The sequence below is a fragment of the Rhinopithecus roxellana genome, chromosome 3 (genome assembly GCF_007565055.1).
Source record: "Rhinopithecus roxellana isolate Shanxi Qingling chromosome 3, ASM756505v1, whole genome shotgun sequence".
In the NCBI taxonomy this organism is placed as follows: Eukaryota; Metazoa; Chordata; class Mammalia; order Primates; family Cercopithecidae; genus Rhinopithecus; species Rhinopithecus roxellana.
The window spans coordinates 61,593,805-61,609,569 of NC_044551.1; positions in this window are offsets into that span (position 1 = coordinate 61,593,805).

A 15,765-nucleotide genomic window follows, 5' to 3' on the forward strand; every position below is an offset into this window, starting at 1 on the left:
AGTAATAGGAAGTTACTTTTTAGTAGATACAGAGTTTCTGTTTAGGGGAAGTGAAAGTTCTCAAAGTAGATAGTGGTGATGGTTACATAATGTGAATGCCTATAATGCCACTGAAATGTACACTTAAAATGATTAAAATGATAAATGTTTTGTATCTTTTTTTAAATTTTTTTTATTATTATACTTTAAGTTCTAGGGTACATGTGCATAACGTGCAGGTTTGTTACATATGTATACTTGTGCCATGTTGGTGTGCTGCACCCATCAACTGGTCAGCACCCATCAATTCGTCATTTATATCAGATATAACTCCCAATGCAATCCCTCCCCCCTCCCCCCCCCCATGAATAGGCCCCGATGTGTGATGTTCCCCTTCCCGAGCCCAAGTGATCTCATTGTTCAGTTCCCACCTATGAGTGAGAACATGCGGTGTTTGGTTTTCTGTTCTTGTGATAGTTTGCTAAGAATGATGGTTTCCAGCTGCATCCATGTCCCTACAAAGGACGCAAACTCATCCTTTTTTATGGCTGCATAATATTCCATGGTGTATATGTGCCACATTTTCTTAATCCAGTCTGTCACAGATGGACATTTGGGTTGATTCCAAGTCTTTGCTATTGTGAATAGTGCCGCAATAAACATACGTGTGCATGTGTCTTTATAGCAGCATGATTTATAATCCTCTGGGTATATATGCAGTAGTGGGATGGCTGGGTCATATGGTACATCTAGTTCTAGATCCTTGAGGAATCGCCATACTGTTTTCCATAATGGTTGAACTAGTTTACAGTCCCACCAACAGTGTAAAAGTGTTCCTATTTCTCCACATCCTCTCCAGCACCTGTTGTTTCCTGACTTTTTAATGATTGCCATTCTAACTGGTGTGAGATGGTATCTCATTGTGGTTTTGATTTGCATTTCTCTGATGGCCAGTGATGATGAGCATTTTTTCATGTGTCTGTTGGCTGTATGAATGTCTTCTTTTGAGAAATGTCTGTTCATATCCTTTCCCCACTTTTTGATGGGGTTGTTTGTTTTTTTCTTGTATATTTGTTTGAGTTCTTTGTAGATTCTGGATATTAGCCCTTTGCCAGATGAGTAGATTGCAAAAATTTTCTCCCATTCTGTAGGTTGCCTGTTCACTCTGATGGTAGTTTCTTTTGCTGTGCAGAAGCTCTTTAGTTTAATCATATCCCATTTGTCAATTTTGGCTTTTGCTGCCGTTGCTTTTGGTGTTTTAGACATGAAGTCCTTGCCCATGCCTATGTCCTGAATGGTATTACCTAGGTTTTCTTCTAGGGTTTTTATGGTATTAGGTCTAACATTTAAGTCTCTAATCCATCTTGAATTCATTTTCGTATAAGGAGTAAGGAAAGGATCCAGTTTCAGCTTTCTACTTATGGCTAGCCAATTTTTCCCAGCACCATTTATTAAATAGGGAATCCTTTCCCCATTTCTTGTTTCTCTCAGGTTTGTCAAAGATCAGATGGCTGTAGATGTGTGGTATTATTTCTGAGGACTCTGTTCTGTTCCATTGGTCTATAGCTCTGTTTTGGTACCAGTACCATGCTGTTTTGGTTACTGTAGCCTTGTAGTATAGTTTGAAGTCAGGTAGCATGACACCTCCAGCTTTGTTCTTTTGACTTAGGATTGTCTTGGCAATGCGGGCTCTTTTTTGGTTCCATATGAACTTTAAAGCAGTTTTTTCCAATTCTGTGAAGAAACTCATTGGTAGCTTGATGGGGATGGCATTGAATCTATAAATAACCTTGGGCAGTATGGCCATTTTCACAATATTGATTCTTCCTATCCATGAGCATGGTATGTTCTTCCATTTGTTTGTGTCCTCTTTGATTTCACTGAGCAGTGGTTTGTAGTTCTCCTTGAAGAGGTCCTTTACATCCCTTGTAAGTTGGATTCCTAGGTATTTGATTCTCTTTGAAGCAATTGTGAATGGAAGTTCATTCATGATTTGGCTCTCTGCTTGTCTGTTACTGGTGTATAAGAATGCTTGTGATTTTTGCACATTGATTTTGTATCCTGAGACTTTGCTGAAGTTGCTTATCAGCTTAAGGAGATTTTGGGCTGAGACAATGGGGTTTTCTAAATATACAATCATGTCATCTGCAAACAGGGACAATTTGACTTCTTCTTTTCCTACCTGGATACCCTTGATTTCTTTCTCTTGCCTGATTGCCCTAGCCAGAACTTCCAACACTATGTTGAATAGGAGTGGTGAGAGAGGGCATCCCTGTCTTGTGCCAGTTTTCAAAGGGAATTTTTCCAGTTTTTGCCCATTCAGTATGATATTGGCTGTGGGTCTGTCATAAATAGCTCTTATTATTTTGAGGTACGTTCCATCAATACCGAATTTATTGAGCGTTTTTAGCATGAAGGGCTGTTGAATTTTGTCAAAAGCCTTTTCTGCATCTATTGAGATAATCATGTGGTTCTTGTCTTTGGTTCTGTTTATATGCTGGATTACGTTTATTGATTTGCGAATGTTGAACCAGCCTTGCATCCCAGGGATGAAGCCCACTTGATCATGGTGGATAAGTTTTTTGATGTGCTGCTGAATCCGGTTTGCCAGTAGTTTACTGAGGATTTTTGCATAGAAGTTCATCAGGGATATTGGTCTAAAATTTTCTTTTTTTGTTGTGTCTCTGCCAGGCTTTGGTATCAGGATGATGTTGGCCTCATAAAATGAGTTAGGGAGGATTCCCTCTTTTTCAATTGATTGGAATAGTTTCAGAAGGAATGGTACCAGCTCCTCTTTGTACCTCTGGTAGAATTCAGCTGTGAATCCATCTGGTCCTGGACTTTTTTTGGTTGGTAGGCTATTAATTATTGCCTCGTTTTGTATCTTATACCATAATAAAAATGAGATAAAAAATGTGCTGGAGCCCTATTTCTTGCTATGGATAAATATTAAAAGTATAAATTATGAATGGTAATTGAGCTCCATGGTGTTGTTGACACTGCTGGTCCGTGGATCATACTTGCAGTAAAGAGGTTTGACAAAGTGAGGGTTGGGTAAGTATGGGAAGGGCTCATAGGAGCCTAAAATTTCAATTTCATGTATTTTCCCTGTATTCCTTCTCACGCACATCATCTGCCACTCAGTGACCTGAACAAATACCCATTGTGGCCTCTCAGTCTCTGATTTTCATCACTTCCTTGAAACTTACTTTCTATACTTGCAAATTAAATCTAAACATAGCGTTAGGCTCTGTATCAAAGGGAAGCAGGTGTTACCAGTAGAACATTTACTGAAATAAATTCAGGTTGTCAGGAGGTTAGATATTATATTCTGATGATATTTATAATGCTGCATCTAAAAAGAAAAGAATTGAAAAGGCGAAAATTATTGCATTAAATAGCATTTTGTTAATATTTTTATAACAGTTAACTGCCATTCATTTAGAGGTGTTATTAAAATAATCTATTTGCCCCATCACTGTTCTTTGCACTAAAGCTCTAAGAGAAGAATTTCTTGTTTCCAATGGTCTTAGTACTAAGCCAAAGCCAGGCCCAGAGGAAATGACTTACCAAGTGATTTAGGAAACCCCAGTAAATGGTAACTCATTTCCTCATCTCAACCAACTGAGCTGCTGTGACCTGAAGCTGTTGGCCATTTCTGTCCAAAGGATGAAATTTACAGGATGACAGATTTCACCTCACCATGAGGAAAAGCTCTGAAACAATGGCTGCTATATTAATGTAGATACTATTATTATCTCCATTTTATAGATGAAAAAATCCAAGGCACAAAGAGGTTTAAGAAACTTGCCCCAGGTCACAGAGCTAGTAGTGTCAGGAAGTGTATGTCCAAAGTCCACATGCTTACTGACCGCAATGGAATACACTGTATTTTAGTTTGGATTCCCTCAAAGTCAGAGCCTGAGGTAATTAGGGCTTGAATGCAAGCCACTTATTTGGGAGGTGACCCTAAGTAACGAAAAAGAGGGGACAGGGGGAGTAAGACAGGAAAAAAGGGGAAGCCACTGTAAGCCAGAGACCTCTGAGAATCCTGCAGGAAACCTCCCGGAATCAACCCCCTGAGGGGAGGTAGACTGCCACACTGCCTCGAAGCCCACAGATGCATGGTTTACGTCCGGGCTACACTTGCATAGTCAGCAGTTTGGGAGAAGGTCTTAGGCAGATGTAGACATAGTTGGGGCACCCAGCAGCTGATGTGAGACACTATCAGCTCAAAGTGAGTCTGGTCTCAGCTGTGATTGAAATCCAAGCTGCGCCAAGGCAATGTGCTGGGGCACTAGCAATACCTGCTACAGATGGCCTGTGGAAGAGCAGCATTCAAGGGTGAAAGACAGTAGTGGAGAATGTTGCCAAGAAAACTGGAGCATGTAGGCTAGATAATTTCTTCACATGAAATTCTATAATTCTCTAAGTAAAAGTATATAGGGACCATCACATCTTGTCAACTAATAAATATATTGTTAATATCATAATTATCAGGAATAATGAGAAATATAATTTAAGGAAATACTATCAATAGCATCCTACTCTTTTCATCCAAGTTAGACATGAGCCCAAGTTAGTAGTACTTAAAAGGAAGAACTGAATTCTTTTGAAATGAGTGTTAAGGTATTCCAACTTTGAGCAGTTAGATATTATAGCAGTTATTATTATTATATTATTATTAGATATTATAGCAGTTGCATGGGCAAAGCTGAAGACTCTTCACCAGAGGTTAGCATGACTAAGAAAGTGAGATTGGCAATCTTCTAATTACAATTTCCAGGTCAACAATACATATTCACACAGGAATATGTATGTGTGCTCCCTTGCTAAACAAAAACAATCAGGTAATAATGGGTTTTTTTGAAAACTGAACCTAATATTCTGTGCCATCCATCTTAGAGATCTTGCTGAATTCCTGAGTTAGTATTTGAGGGATACTTGACAAAGACTCAGTTTTATCCACTGACTCACAGTTGTGGTCAAAGTTGAAGAAATTCTGAGTCTGCCGCCTACAGCCCACTGGCCGTTTCTAAGTTTGGAGGTTCTATTTGGTCAATTCAAGGCACTCTGAAGAAACACGTGTTAGGATGTGTGGGGAGTGGGGGTCAGCCCCCCACTGACCAGGGAGCTGGTCAGAATTTGGCACAGTTGGTTAAAGCATGGAGCTGAGGTCAACTTTGGTGGTTTGACTCCTCTGTGGACCTTTTATCTTATAATTCTACCACCACAGACTCTAACCTCTTTCCAAGAAGTGGTCTCCTATATGCCACCTTTTGGGTTCAGACAGGGAACAAGAGAGCCACTGTGGATGAGTCAATGAACATTCATCATCCTTTCTGGGGGAAACCTCAAAACCTTTGATCTTTTTCCCAAAGGCCCAAACTAATGGTTGGAAAATGCCTAAAGGCAAATCAATGCCTAGAGAGAGTACTATAGTGGAATAAGGGCAGGACCAGTTTCTCTGTATTGTTTTTCTTTTCTTTTTTCAGAGATAGGGTCTTGCCCTATCACCCACTCTGGAGGGCAGTGGTGTGATCATGACTCACTGTAGCCTCCATCTCCCAGCCTCAAGCAATCCCCCGACCTCAGCCTCCTGAGTAGCTGGGACCACAGGCACATGCCACCACGCCCATTAATTTAAAAATATTTTTGGTTTTGTTTTTTGGTAGAGATGAGGTCTCACTATGTTGCCCAGGCTGGCATCCAACTCCTGAGCTCAAGGAATCCTCCTGCCTCAGCCTCCCAAAAGTGCTCAGATTACAAGCGTGAGCCACCACATCCAACCTCTTCATTGTTTTTACTTGCAAGTCAAGATGATCAATATTCATTTTCCCTTTGTTTTATTTTTGATGACTGGTGAATTTTCCCTTGAGTGATTTGGTGATTAAAATAAAACAGGAGCAGTTTCAAGTCCCTGCTGCTGACTGTTAACACACTCTTCCTTCTCAGGAAATGGAAAAGGGGAATGTAATTATACTTCAACAGGGGAACACTCATAAAGAATATAGAAGAATTATAGCCTCTGGGGCAACCAAATGTGTTGAGGACCCCACTCTGATATGCAGTAGTCTTGCTTTCCATGGGAAGGAGTCTCTGAAAAGAAAAAGATAATTCTAGATGGTCACATGAGTCTGCAGAAAAGGCTATGATTGTGAAGACCCTCAATATTGCAAAGGACAAAACATACTTCAAATTAGCTCAAAAAAAGGGGGGGGGGAACATCTTTACAACATCAGTGAGAGGTTCAAAGGGTCTTGCAGCCTTTGCGTTCCAATACATCCAAGGATTCAAATGAGGTCAACGGGATTCTGTTTTCTTTATCCCTTGGTTCTGCTTGCTTCTGAAAGGCTTCATTTTCAGATAGGCCCTCTCCTCATGGAGGCAAGATGGCCACCGGAAGTTCCACGCCCAAAATGTCTTTATTGCTGGCAGTGTCAGAGAACAAAAGAGATGGAGTCTTTCCTGAGAGCTCCGGAAAGCCTCAGGAAGCCCTCTTATTGGGCTGGTATGTTAGTCAGAGTCACTGGTTTTGTTGTGGGCACGATAAATCCCAAATCCGAGGCTTACCACTCCAGCCTGTTTCTCACTCATGTTACATGCCCAGTGTATCCTTGGTCATTAGGGACCCGGGATGATGAACACTCCGCCATTTGTAGTTCCACCATCTGCAACTTAATATTTTCTTTATTGCTGTAGTAGAGCAAGGAAAAGACTGTAGAATCAGGCATGGATTTTCACTGCTTCAGTCCAGAAGTGATCCGTAGCACTTCCTCTTACATTTTATTGGCCACAGCTAGCTACACGGCAAGATGACTAGGAACAGGAGGGAGGATTTAGAATGTTAGACGAGGACTACTGTCTCTGCCACAGTTGGCTCAGGTCATACGTTCATCTTTAGGTGAGGACTGTGGCCAGAGGATTGAATACTTTGATTGTTGGTCCTAAGTCATTTGCTATCCCTAGGACTGGTGGGGGAAGCACAGCTTAACTACTTTGGACTTACCAATAGCCCCAGGACTAGACCTAAGGCTAATAATCTTTTTGGAGCAAACTAAGCAATCAGATGTTTAAAGCCTCGGAAAACTTGTTCAGCCATGTTTCCCCCAAGTGAAATTTCTATCTAAGGTAGAGTTTGGTGAACTGGTCACAGGGTGATTACTGAGAACACAGAGCATGTGTCAGCTGAAAGGGAAAGGACATTAGGATCCCTGGAAGCTGATTCAGACCACATGTCTGGGAAGGCTGCCAAGGGAGGCTGATCACCATCATTTATCAATGACCAGGAGGAGACAGTTCAATGGGTGGGGCTGCCCTAAGTCCAGCATGTGACCAGGACTGCTTTCAGCAATGGTCCTGTACAAGCTCTGCCTCATGGAAAAAGGATGAATGTGTATGGTATACAAAATAATGCCCCCCAAAGGTGTCTACCATCTAATCCCCAGGATCTTTGAATATGTTAGGTTACATGGTAAGATGCATTAAGGTTGCAGATGGAATTGGGGCTGCTCATCTGCTGACCTTGAGATGGAAAGAGTATCCTGGATTAGCCAGGTGAAATCAATGTAATCACAGGGGTCTTTATAAATAGAAGAGAGAGAATAAGAGAGATGGCAGCATAGGGCCTCAGCCTCACCTTGCTAGCTTTGAAACGGAGGAAGGGGGCCATGAAGTACGGAATGTGGGTGGTCTCTAGAAGCTAGAAAAGACAAGAAACTAGATTCTTCCTTAGAGCCTCCAGAAGGAATGCAACTCTGCCGACACCTTGATTTTAGCTGAATCTTTTGTGAGGCTTCTGATCTCCAGAACTATAAGATAATAAATCTATGTTTTATTAGCCACTAAAGCTAATGAAGCCCCTAAAGTTATTTTAATTTTTCACTATAGCAATAGGAAGTTAACACACTGTGGCTCAGGCTTCTAGCACCCTCACCCCAGCAAGCACAGGCACAGAGGGGTTTAGATATGACTGAGCCTTTCAGGATGAGGACTGGGCTGCAGAGACCTCCTAGGCTGACTCCCAGAGATGAAAGGGGACACTGGCCAGACAAGGCAAGCAGATGTCATGGTTCCTGTGATGTGGGAGTAGACCAAACATGAAGAAGGTACCAGAGAACAAGGCCTTCTTCATCCCTTAGGTCCTTCCTGGAGTCAAGTCTGCCCGGAGTTTGTGTATCATTTGATTGCCATCCTCGCCTGAAATACAGATGTTCAATTAGAACATACTAAAGCCAAAGCAAAACACAAATAACTGGATATTTTCTCACCAGGGCCAGTTGCATGGGGCATTGCAAGAAATCAAACTTTACAGGCCAAGAAGTCAGGGCCAAATCCACAGACCTATAAAATGAGCCCAAGTTGAGAGGCATGCACACAGCCTGGACTTGAGAACAGAGACTCTTTTTTGTTTGTTTGTTTGAGATGAAGTCTCGCTCTGTCTCCCAGGCTGGGGTACAGTGGCCGGATCTCAGCTCACTGCAAGCTCTGCCTCCCAGGTTTACGCCATTCTCCTGCCTCAGCCTCCTGAGTAGCTGGGACTACAGGCGCCTACCACCTTGCCCGGCTAGTTTTTTTGTATTTTTTTAGTAGAGACGGGGTTTCACCGTGTTAGCCAGGATGGTCTCAATCTCCTGACCTCGTGATCCGCCCGTCCCGGCCTCCCAAAGTGCTGGGATTACAGGCGTGAGCCACCACGCCCAGCCCAGAGACTCTTCTAACAATCTTCACATGAGTTGACTCACAGTATGCTCCATATGGTCATGTAGAAGGAGACAATTATGAGAACAGTACTCCTTTACAGGTAATTTATGAGCTTGCATAAATACCCATATACACACAAACAGAGAAAGCTAAAACTTTCTAATGTCTTCAGTTACCTTGTCTGCCAAGAAGAAGTGAACACTAGCAAGAAAGGCTTGCCTCCTTAGAATCAGATGGATTCCTCACTCCCATCTTTGGTATAATGCTACCCATGTGCAGGTGGCATACCAATAGGGTCAGAAGAATGAGGCTTCGATCATTGTTAATGGGGCCCACAACTTGCTATTGCTCTCAGAAGCATAGCAAGTGAATGCTGTGATCCTTTCATAGAGACTTGTAGCCCTCATACTGTGAGCTAATGGTCCCAGTCTTGTTCTTAGGTGACCATGTGTTCACATTAAGCTTGAACTTTAGTGCTCCCACATCTATTAGTTATCAGCATCCAAGTCACTCAGAACAGACAAACCACTCCAACATTTGGATTGAATTAACACCCTTACTGGCAAACCACTTACAGAAGGAATCAATTTCCCTTCAGAGGCCAGAGTATTCTCAGTGCCCCTTCTAGGAACAGCTCTGCTTTGGACAGCTGAGGCTGAGAACTGCTGAGATGCTTGGCCACCCTGCCAAGTATCCACTGTCTCTAGTTTGTGGGCATGAGAAGGCTTCATGACTCCAGGGCTTTGGTTACTAGACTTTGCCAAGTGCTTACTTGTCAAGCTAAGGCGTGAGGTAAAGGAAACCCACATCTATTGAGCATCGATTTCCAGGTGCACATCTATTATCGAATTCAGTCACCACAGCAGCACTATGAAGTTGACACTGTTATTCTTCATTCAAACTTGAGAACTTGAGAAGCTCCAGCCTAATATGGTTAACTTGCCCAAGTTGCACAGCTAGCAAGCAGGAGAACTCATGCTTTTTCAGAATCCCCTTGGGCATTCTAATTGGTTACGTACTAAAGTCTCCTTTTACAAATTCCAATCCCTCTTGCTCATTTTTTGTATGATCTGAATAAACTCTCTTTCCATCTCTGGGATACAATTTTTCTAAAAATTGATATGAGAGAAGGCAAGAGTATGAATTTTCATCGGGTGCTTCAAAGAGAACTGATATATAGATTCTAGTGTGGTCAGGTAGAATGAGCTGTGAATACAGTTTCAGAAGACTGGTATGTGTCTCAGCTCTTCTCTTTATAAATTTTAAGGGTAAACCATTTAACTTTGCTCATCCTTAACATGATAATTTTTTAAATTAGGAAAATAATACCCTATTATATACTATAGGATTTTTATAAGGATCAAAAGAATACAGAATTGCTATTTACCTGCAGTATTTTTAGCTCACAGGAGCAGGAATATAGGCATCAAAACTCTGTATCGTTATTTTTGAAATCACACAGACCAAAACTCTATACTTTTCATATGGTTCATCATTAGACATTCCATTACCTTTGGAAATGAATTCTAGAGTGGTTATCATAATGTTAGCTACCATTTATTGAGAGCCCCCCTGCATGCATTATTTCTAATCTTTACATCTCACTCTTTCAAGCAGATATTACCCACAATTAAATCTTAAGAAACTGAGGCACAGAGGTTAAGTAACTTGCCCAGGGAGTTGAAAGAAGCAGGATGGGACACCAGTTATGGCTAATCCAAACTCTGTGTTCTCTATCTTACATTTTGTAGAAAAAAAATACTAAGAGGTTATTAATTTATAATAAAATTTACTTATTACTATTCATTTATACATTTACTAATTTATATAGAACAAATAGATAGCCTGTGGGTCTGTCACAAAGAGTTTGCACCAATTCCTAGGAACTGTTGTATTTACTGCTGATTCTTCATTTCTGCTCTCTCCTTTTTTTTTTTTTTTTTTAACTTGGACACAGAGGCAAACGTTACATACAGGATGACATGGATCAGATCCTGCCAAAACCAACACATCCATGAGTTGGTCTGCACTTGTGTTCCCACTGAAACTTGCCCTGGTGAGCCCTGGTGAGGGGCTGCCTGTGCTCCACTGAGGTCATGTTGGGGTACCGGGCAAAGGGCAAATTTCATGGCAGACAGGCAGGCTCATTCAATTTCATTAGTAAATTCTCCAGCTCCCATCCTCCCTGTCAGTCTTCCTACTTAACCTTCATTTCAGTCCTTTGAACCAACAGCCAAGGAAGGAAAAAAATTCCAACTAGACCACAGGATGAAAATACAGCATAGGTAGAGGACAGAATGTCTTCAGGTGGAGACAAGCATTGAGTCTCCCTTACTCCCCAGTCCCAGACCTGTGTGATTTCAATGGGAGAGAGCATAGCAGAGTGGTAAGAGGAGGATGATCTGTGCAACTAGGCCTCTTGGATGCCTATCCCAACACAACCACTTTCACATTGTGTCTAGACAAATTCCTTAGCCTCTCTGGATGTTTATCATCTCTAATAATGAAATAACTTCATCACGTGATTGTGAGGATTATCTGACCCATGTGAAAGCCCCAACACAGTGGCTGACAAATAGAAAGCATTTAATAAATGCTGCTATTAGTAGCTAGTAGATGGAGGGGTTGGCTGGAGGATGGACCAGAAGCATCATATTCCCATAGAATGGTCCTCGTATGACCCAGAAATGCCTTTCTTAATTGTCTGCTGAAGGGCAACCACACTGGGTGTGACTCATATTAGAGGTTCCCCGGAGGAATGGTATCCACTGCCCTGCATGCAATTTCTGTTTAACACATTGTTTTCTCAAACTGTGGTTTAAGAGCCTCCTGAATAACAATCACCTTGGGTGCCTTTAAAAATACACGTAGCTGTACTCCACCCGGATCTACAGACCCAGCATCTCTTGGGTAGGGGCTGGGTGGGAATTTACCTCCCGCCTTTGTCCAGAGCCTAATGGGATTAACCAGGCTGAGGATGGGCAAGAAGAATGAGGGAATGAGACTCTAGAGCAGTGGTGTAGCTGAGGAGACCTCTGAATGCCTTCTCCACCTCCCAGGGGTGAACTCCTGCCACTGAATTCCCAAGGACAGAGTTAATCCATGGTCTGCAATTTTTTTTCCCCACAAAAGAGCATCCTGGATGATAGGGTACTTTCTGACAAAAAGAGGAATTCTCCAGGCTTTTCTTTTTTTTCTTTTCTTTTTGAGATGGAGTCTCGCTCCATCGCCTAGGCTGGAGGGCAGTGGTGTGATCTTGGCTCACTGCAATCTCCTCCTCCCGGGTTCAAGCGATTCTCCCACCTCAGCCTCCTGAGTAGCTGGGATTATAGGTGCATATCACCACACCCAGCTACTTTTTATATTTTTAGTAGAGACGGGGTTTCATCACCTTGGCCAGCTTGGTCTTGATCTCCTGACATTGTGATCCACCCGCCTCAGCCTCCCAGAGTGCTGGGATTACAGGTGTGAGCCACCGCGCCCAGTCCAGACTTTTTCTTAATACCCCTGAATTACTCTAACAATTTTGTCAAACAATATTTATAGGAGGCCATTGGTTTGGACTGAGCCCCTGCCCTAAACCCCACACACCGAGCCAAAACTAAGATCTTTATCTGACCTTCAAGAAATGAGAGAGATAGTAGCCAAACCACCAAACAGGGCAACTTTAATCTGCAAAAAGAAGTCCCTTCTACTTTAACCTTTACAAGAAAACTAATTTTGAAATGACGGATTTGTATTTTGTTTTCTGTTTCTGCTTTCCTCAGCTGTTTCCTGTCTACAAAACCAAATTCCTCTGCTCCACTCATCAGAACATCCACTCTATTTTATAGAGTGAGGTGCTGTCCCGTTCTAGAATCACAAATAAAAGCCAATTTAAGGTCTTTAAACCAAATTTGTTGTCATTTTGTTTTTTGACAATTGTAATCAAACACTTACTGTCTAAGGCTCTCCCTTAACATCTTAATGTCTTCTAGGAGCTGCAACTCCATGAACGAATAAAACACAATCCCATATCTGAAATGTTTATGGACAGGTGATCAGTTGGCAAGACAAGGTAGTCCTTATTTAAGCAATTTAGGAGAATACAGATTACAACCAAGTTGTGATTGGCAAAAATAGCCCTAATGCAGGGTAGAATACGGTCTCTCTCCCATGTGGTTCATCCCACGCACACTGATAACCCACTTCTTTAACATTTAAACAAGGGAAATGACGATGACCAGGCCAAGGTAAAGTCCTGGGAACAAGAGGTATGGGCTTTTTTGGAAGCAGGGTGTTTTAAAGGTAATGGGCTTTGCACTAGAGAACTCTGTGTCCTTTGAAGAATGAGGGGCCATAGAAGGAAGAGGAAATGGATTGCGGACACCTCCCATAAGCCAGATACACACACCCAGGACTCTTCTAGGAGAAGGGGTAAAGACCAGGGAAGAGCCACTCTCCATTTTCTCCCCAGTGCCCTGGATACTGTGATGAAGAGAAAAAAACCAATGCCTCAGCTTAATCTCAAATCCACTTCTGGATACCTATTTAACTTTGAAAAAAATATCCTCACCTCTTTGAGGTTCATTTTTCTCATCAACAAAATGCACTTTATATATATATATATATATATATATATATATATATATATATATATATCTTTATATATCTTTATATATATATATATATATATATATATATATATATATGTATGTATATTTTATCTTGCAGGTTAGTTGTGAGTAACCAAATTGCATAATTTATATGAAAGTGCTCTGTAAACTCTAACATGCCATACATGTTTGTTCTGAAGGAGTTTAGAATATACCACCCCAAATATGCTGCTTTGATGTGCTGATGACTTCAAATTGAGGGCATTCAGGGAAAAGCTAATGCAAGAAGGGGCTTTCTCTAAACTTCCCTTATCTGCCTGAAGACAGATCCTTTGAAATAACTCAATCGTCATGAATCCCCCACAACTCCCACTTAGCCTGCCCACTACTGCCCTCGAATCTCATCTACCACCCATTCATCTTTCCCTCAAATCATTTACTCTTCCCTAAGTTACCTACATTCTCCCTCCCCTACAATAAGGCCATGCAGACTTCTAGATCTCATTGGGTTTTGCAATATTCCCTTTTCTTTTCTGGGAAGCAGCCATGTACATAACATATTTGTCTGCCTATTTTCCTGTTAATATGATTGCTGTCAGTGTATTTTATAGACTCAGTTATCAAATTCTCAGAGGGTAAAGGGAAAGTCTTTTCTCCTCTGCGGTTCTTATTATGAAAAAAATCTATTATTTAATAAGCCAGAATATATAACTCCTATTCCACATCCGATAATAAAGGTTTGAGGTGTCATTTTCGTTATTGCTCACAGCTTCTAACACGATGTCATAACCCTAGTGGATCCTCAGAATACGTTACCAGCCAATACTGATAATCCTCTCATATGCTATTCTTTTCAGCACTCCAAAGAAACATTCTGCTCTGTTAACAGTTCTAGGCCAGGAGCTTGGTGTTTGAGAATACTTTCCAGAGAAGTAAACATTTCAGAAGACCTGACATCATTAAAAGCCATTTCTAATCACCTACTCTTAGTGTCTTCAGTTAGGAGGAGCCCTACCTTGGAAGAGGTAGCTCTGAATTGGAACGGTCAGAGGAGAACAAAAATGTGTGGTCTGGGGGATGCATTTTCAGCTAAGAAACCTTTTAAGGCATCTGCTTCCAACAGAGAACCCAATCTAGGATTCTGATGCATGGTCCAGCCCTGTGATACCTAGAGTGTGCAAATCTTGACACTGTAGGCCCTCATCCACTTAGCCAAACATCGAAGTATCCCAGTGAAATGGGTTTTTACCTGGCTTCAGAGACTCATTGCCCCTGCCCCCGACTCCCACCCACCAGCCACCACTTCTCCATGCATGGGGCTTGGGCCAGAAGGGGTAGGGACCTGTGACAACCTGATCTGGCTCTCGACCCCTGCAGAAAAGGCCATCCTAGGTGGTGCAGCGTAGTTCATTGTGCCACCTGACCCTGAATAATGAGCTCAAGCCAGCTTCTTCCTCAGATCAGAATGTTCTTGAGAAAAGGCTTTCCCTCTGCCAGGGAGTGACTGGCTGCCTGACTATAGCTAGAGATAACTCCTGGCAACTGTGAAGGCTGATGAGTCACCAGAGAGGTTTCCAACCTATTCTTATACCCTGAGAACAGCAGTGATCACTGATTTGCATCAGCACACCTCTATTTTGGGTAGGTCTTTCTTGGAGTTGGGGTTTCCTGTAGTGTGCTGTGAGTTCTCAGTCTCTCTTGACATCCCCTCCTCTCAGATTTGGCATCTTGGGCCTGTTGAGTTGCTTTAGCAACACTAGTTACTCATGATGTCAGAAAGGGGAGGGACTCACAAACCAGGTTTTAAGTAATCACTTTCTTATTCAAGTTGCTCAGATTCTCATCAATGGGATAATAGAATTAAATACTGACATCTAGGCGTTGCGCCTGGGCTGTAATAAAGGCTCTATCAGTTGACTTCCCTATTATGGAAGTCAAACGCTGAAAAAATCCAGTGGCACATGCACTTCTGTTCTCCTGTCTGCTAATGGTGGCAGGTTGTCGTAAAACGATGTGCTCAGCTGGGATCAGCAAGACTCTTGCTATTCAAGGTGTGGTCCATGGAACAGCAGCATCTGTTGGAAGTGCAGAATAGGCAGCCCTATCCCAGACCCACTGAATCCAAATCTGCATTTTAATAAGATCTAGGGTGATGTATATGAATGTTAATGTTTAGGAAGCACCAAGCTAAGCCACTTGGGTGAGTCTAACCACAGCCCCAAAGGAGCAACCCATGGTTACAAGAGTTGGTGCTAAACTACGAAAAGTACCAAACACCGTGCCACTAGTGTTCCACAGGGCAAAGAAAAAAGGGCCTCTTAAGGCAAACTTCCCTCATTAGGAGCCTCAGACAAGTAATATGATGCCCCATGCCACTCAACTGACAATCCTTGGCATAACTGATTAAATAAAACAATGAATGCCCAACCAGAGCCCTGCCATGCACCGTGGACATCTGGCAGGTTCTGTTCAGCAAGAGGAGGCTGAT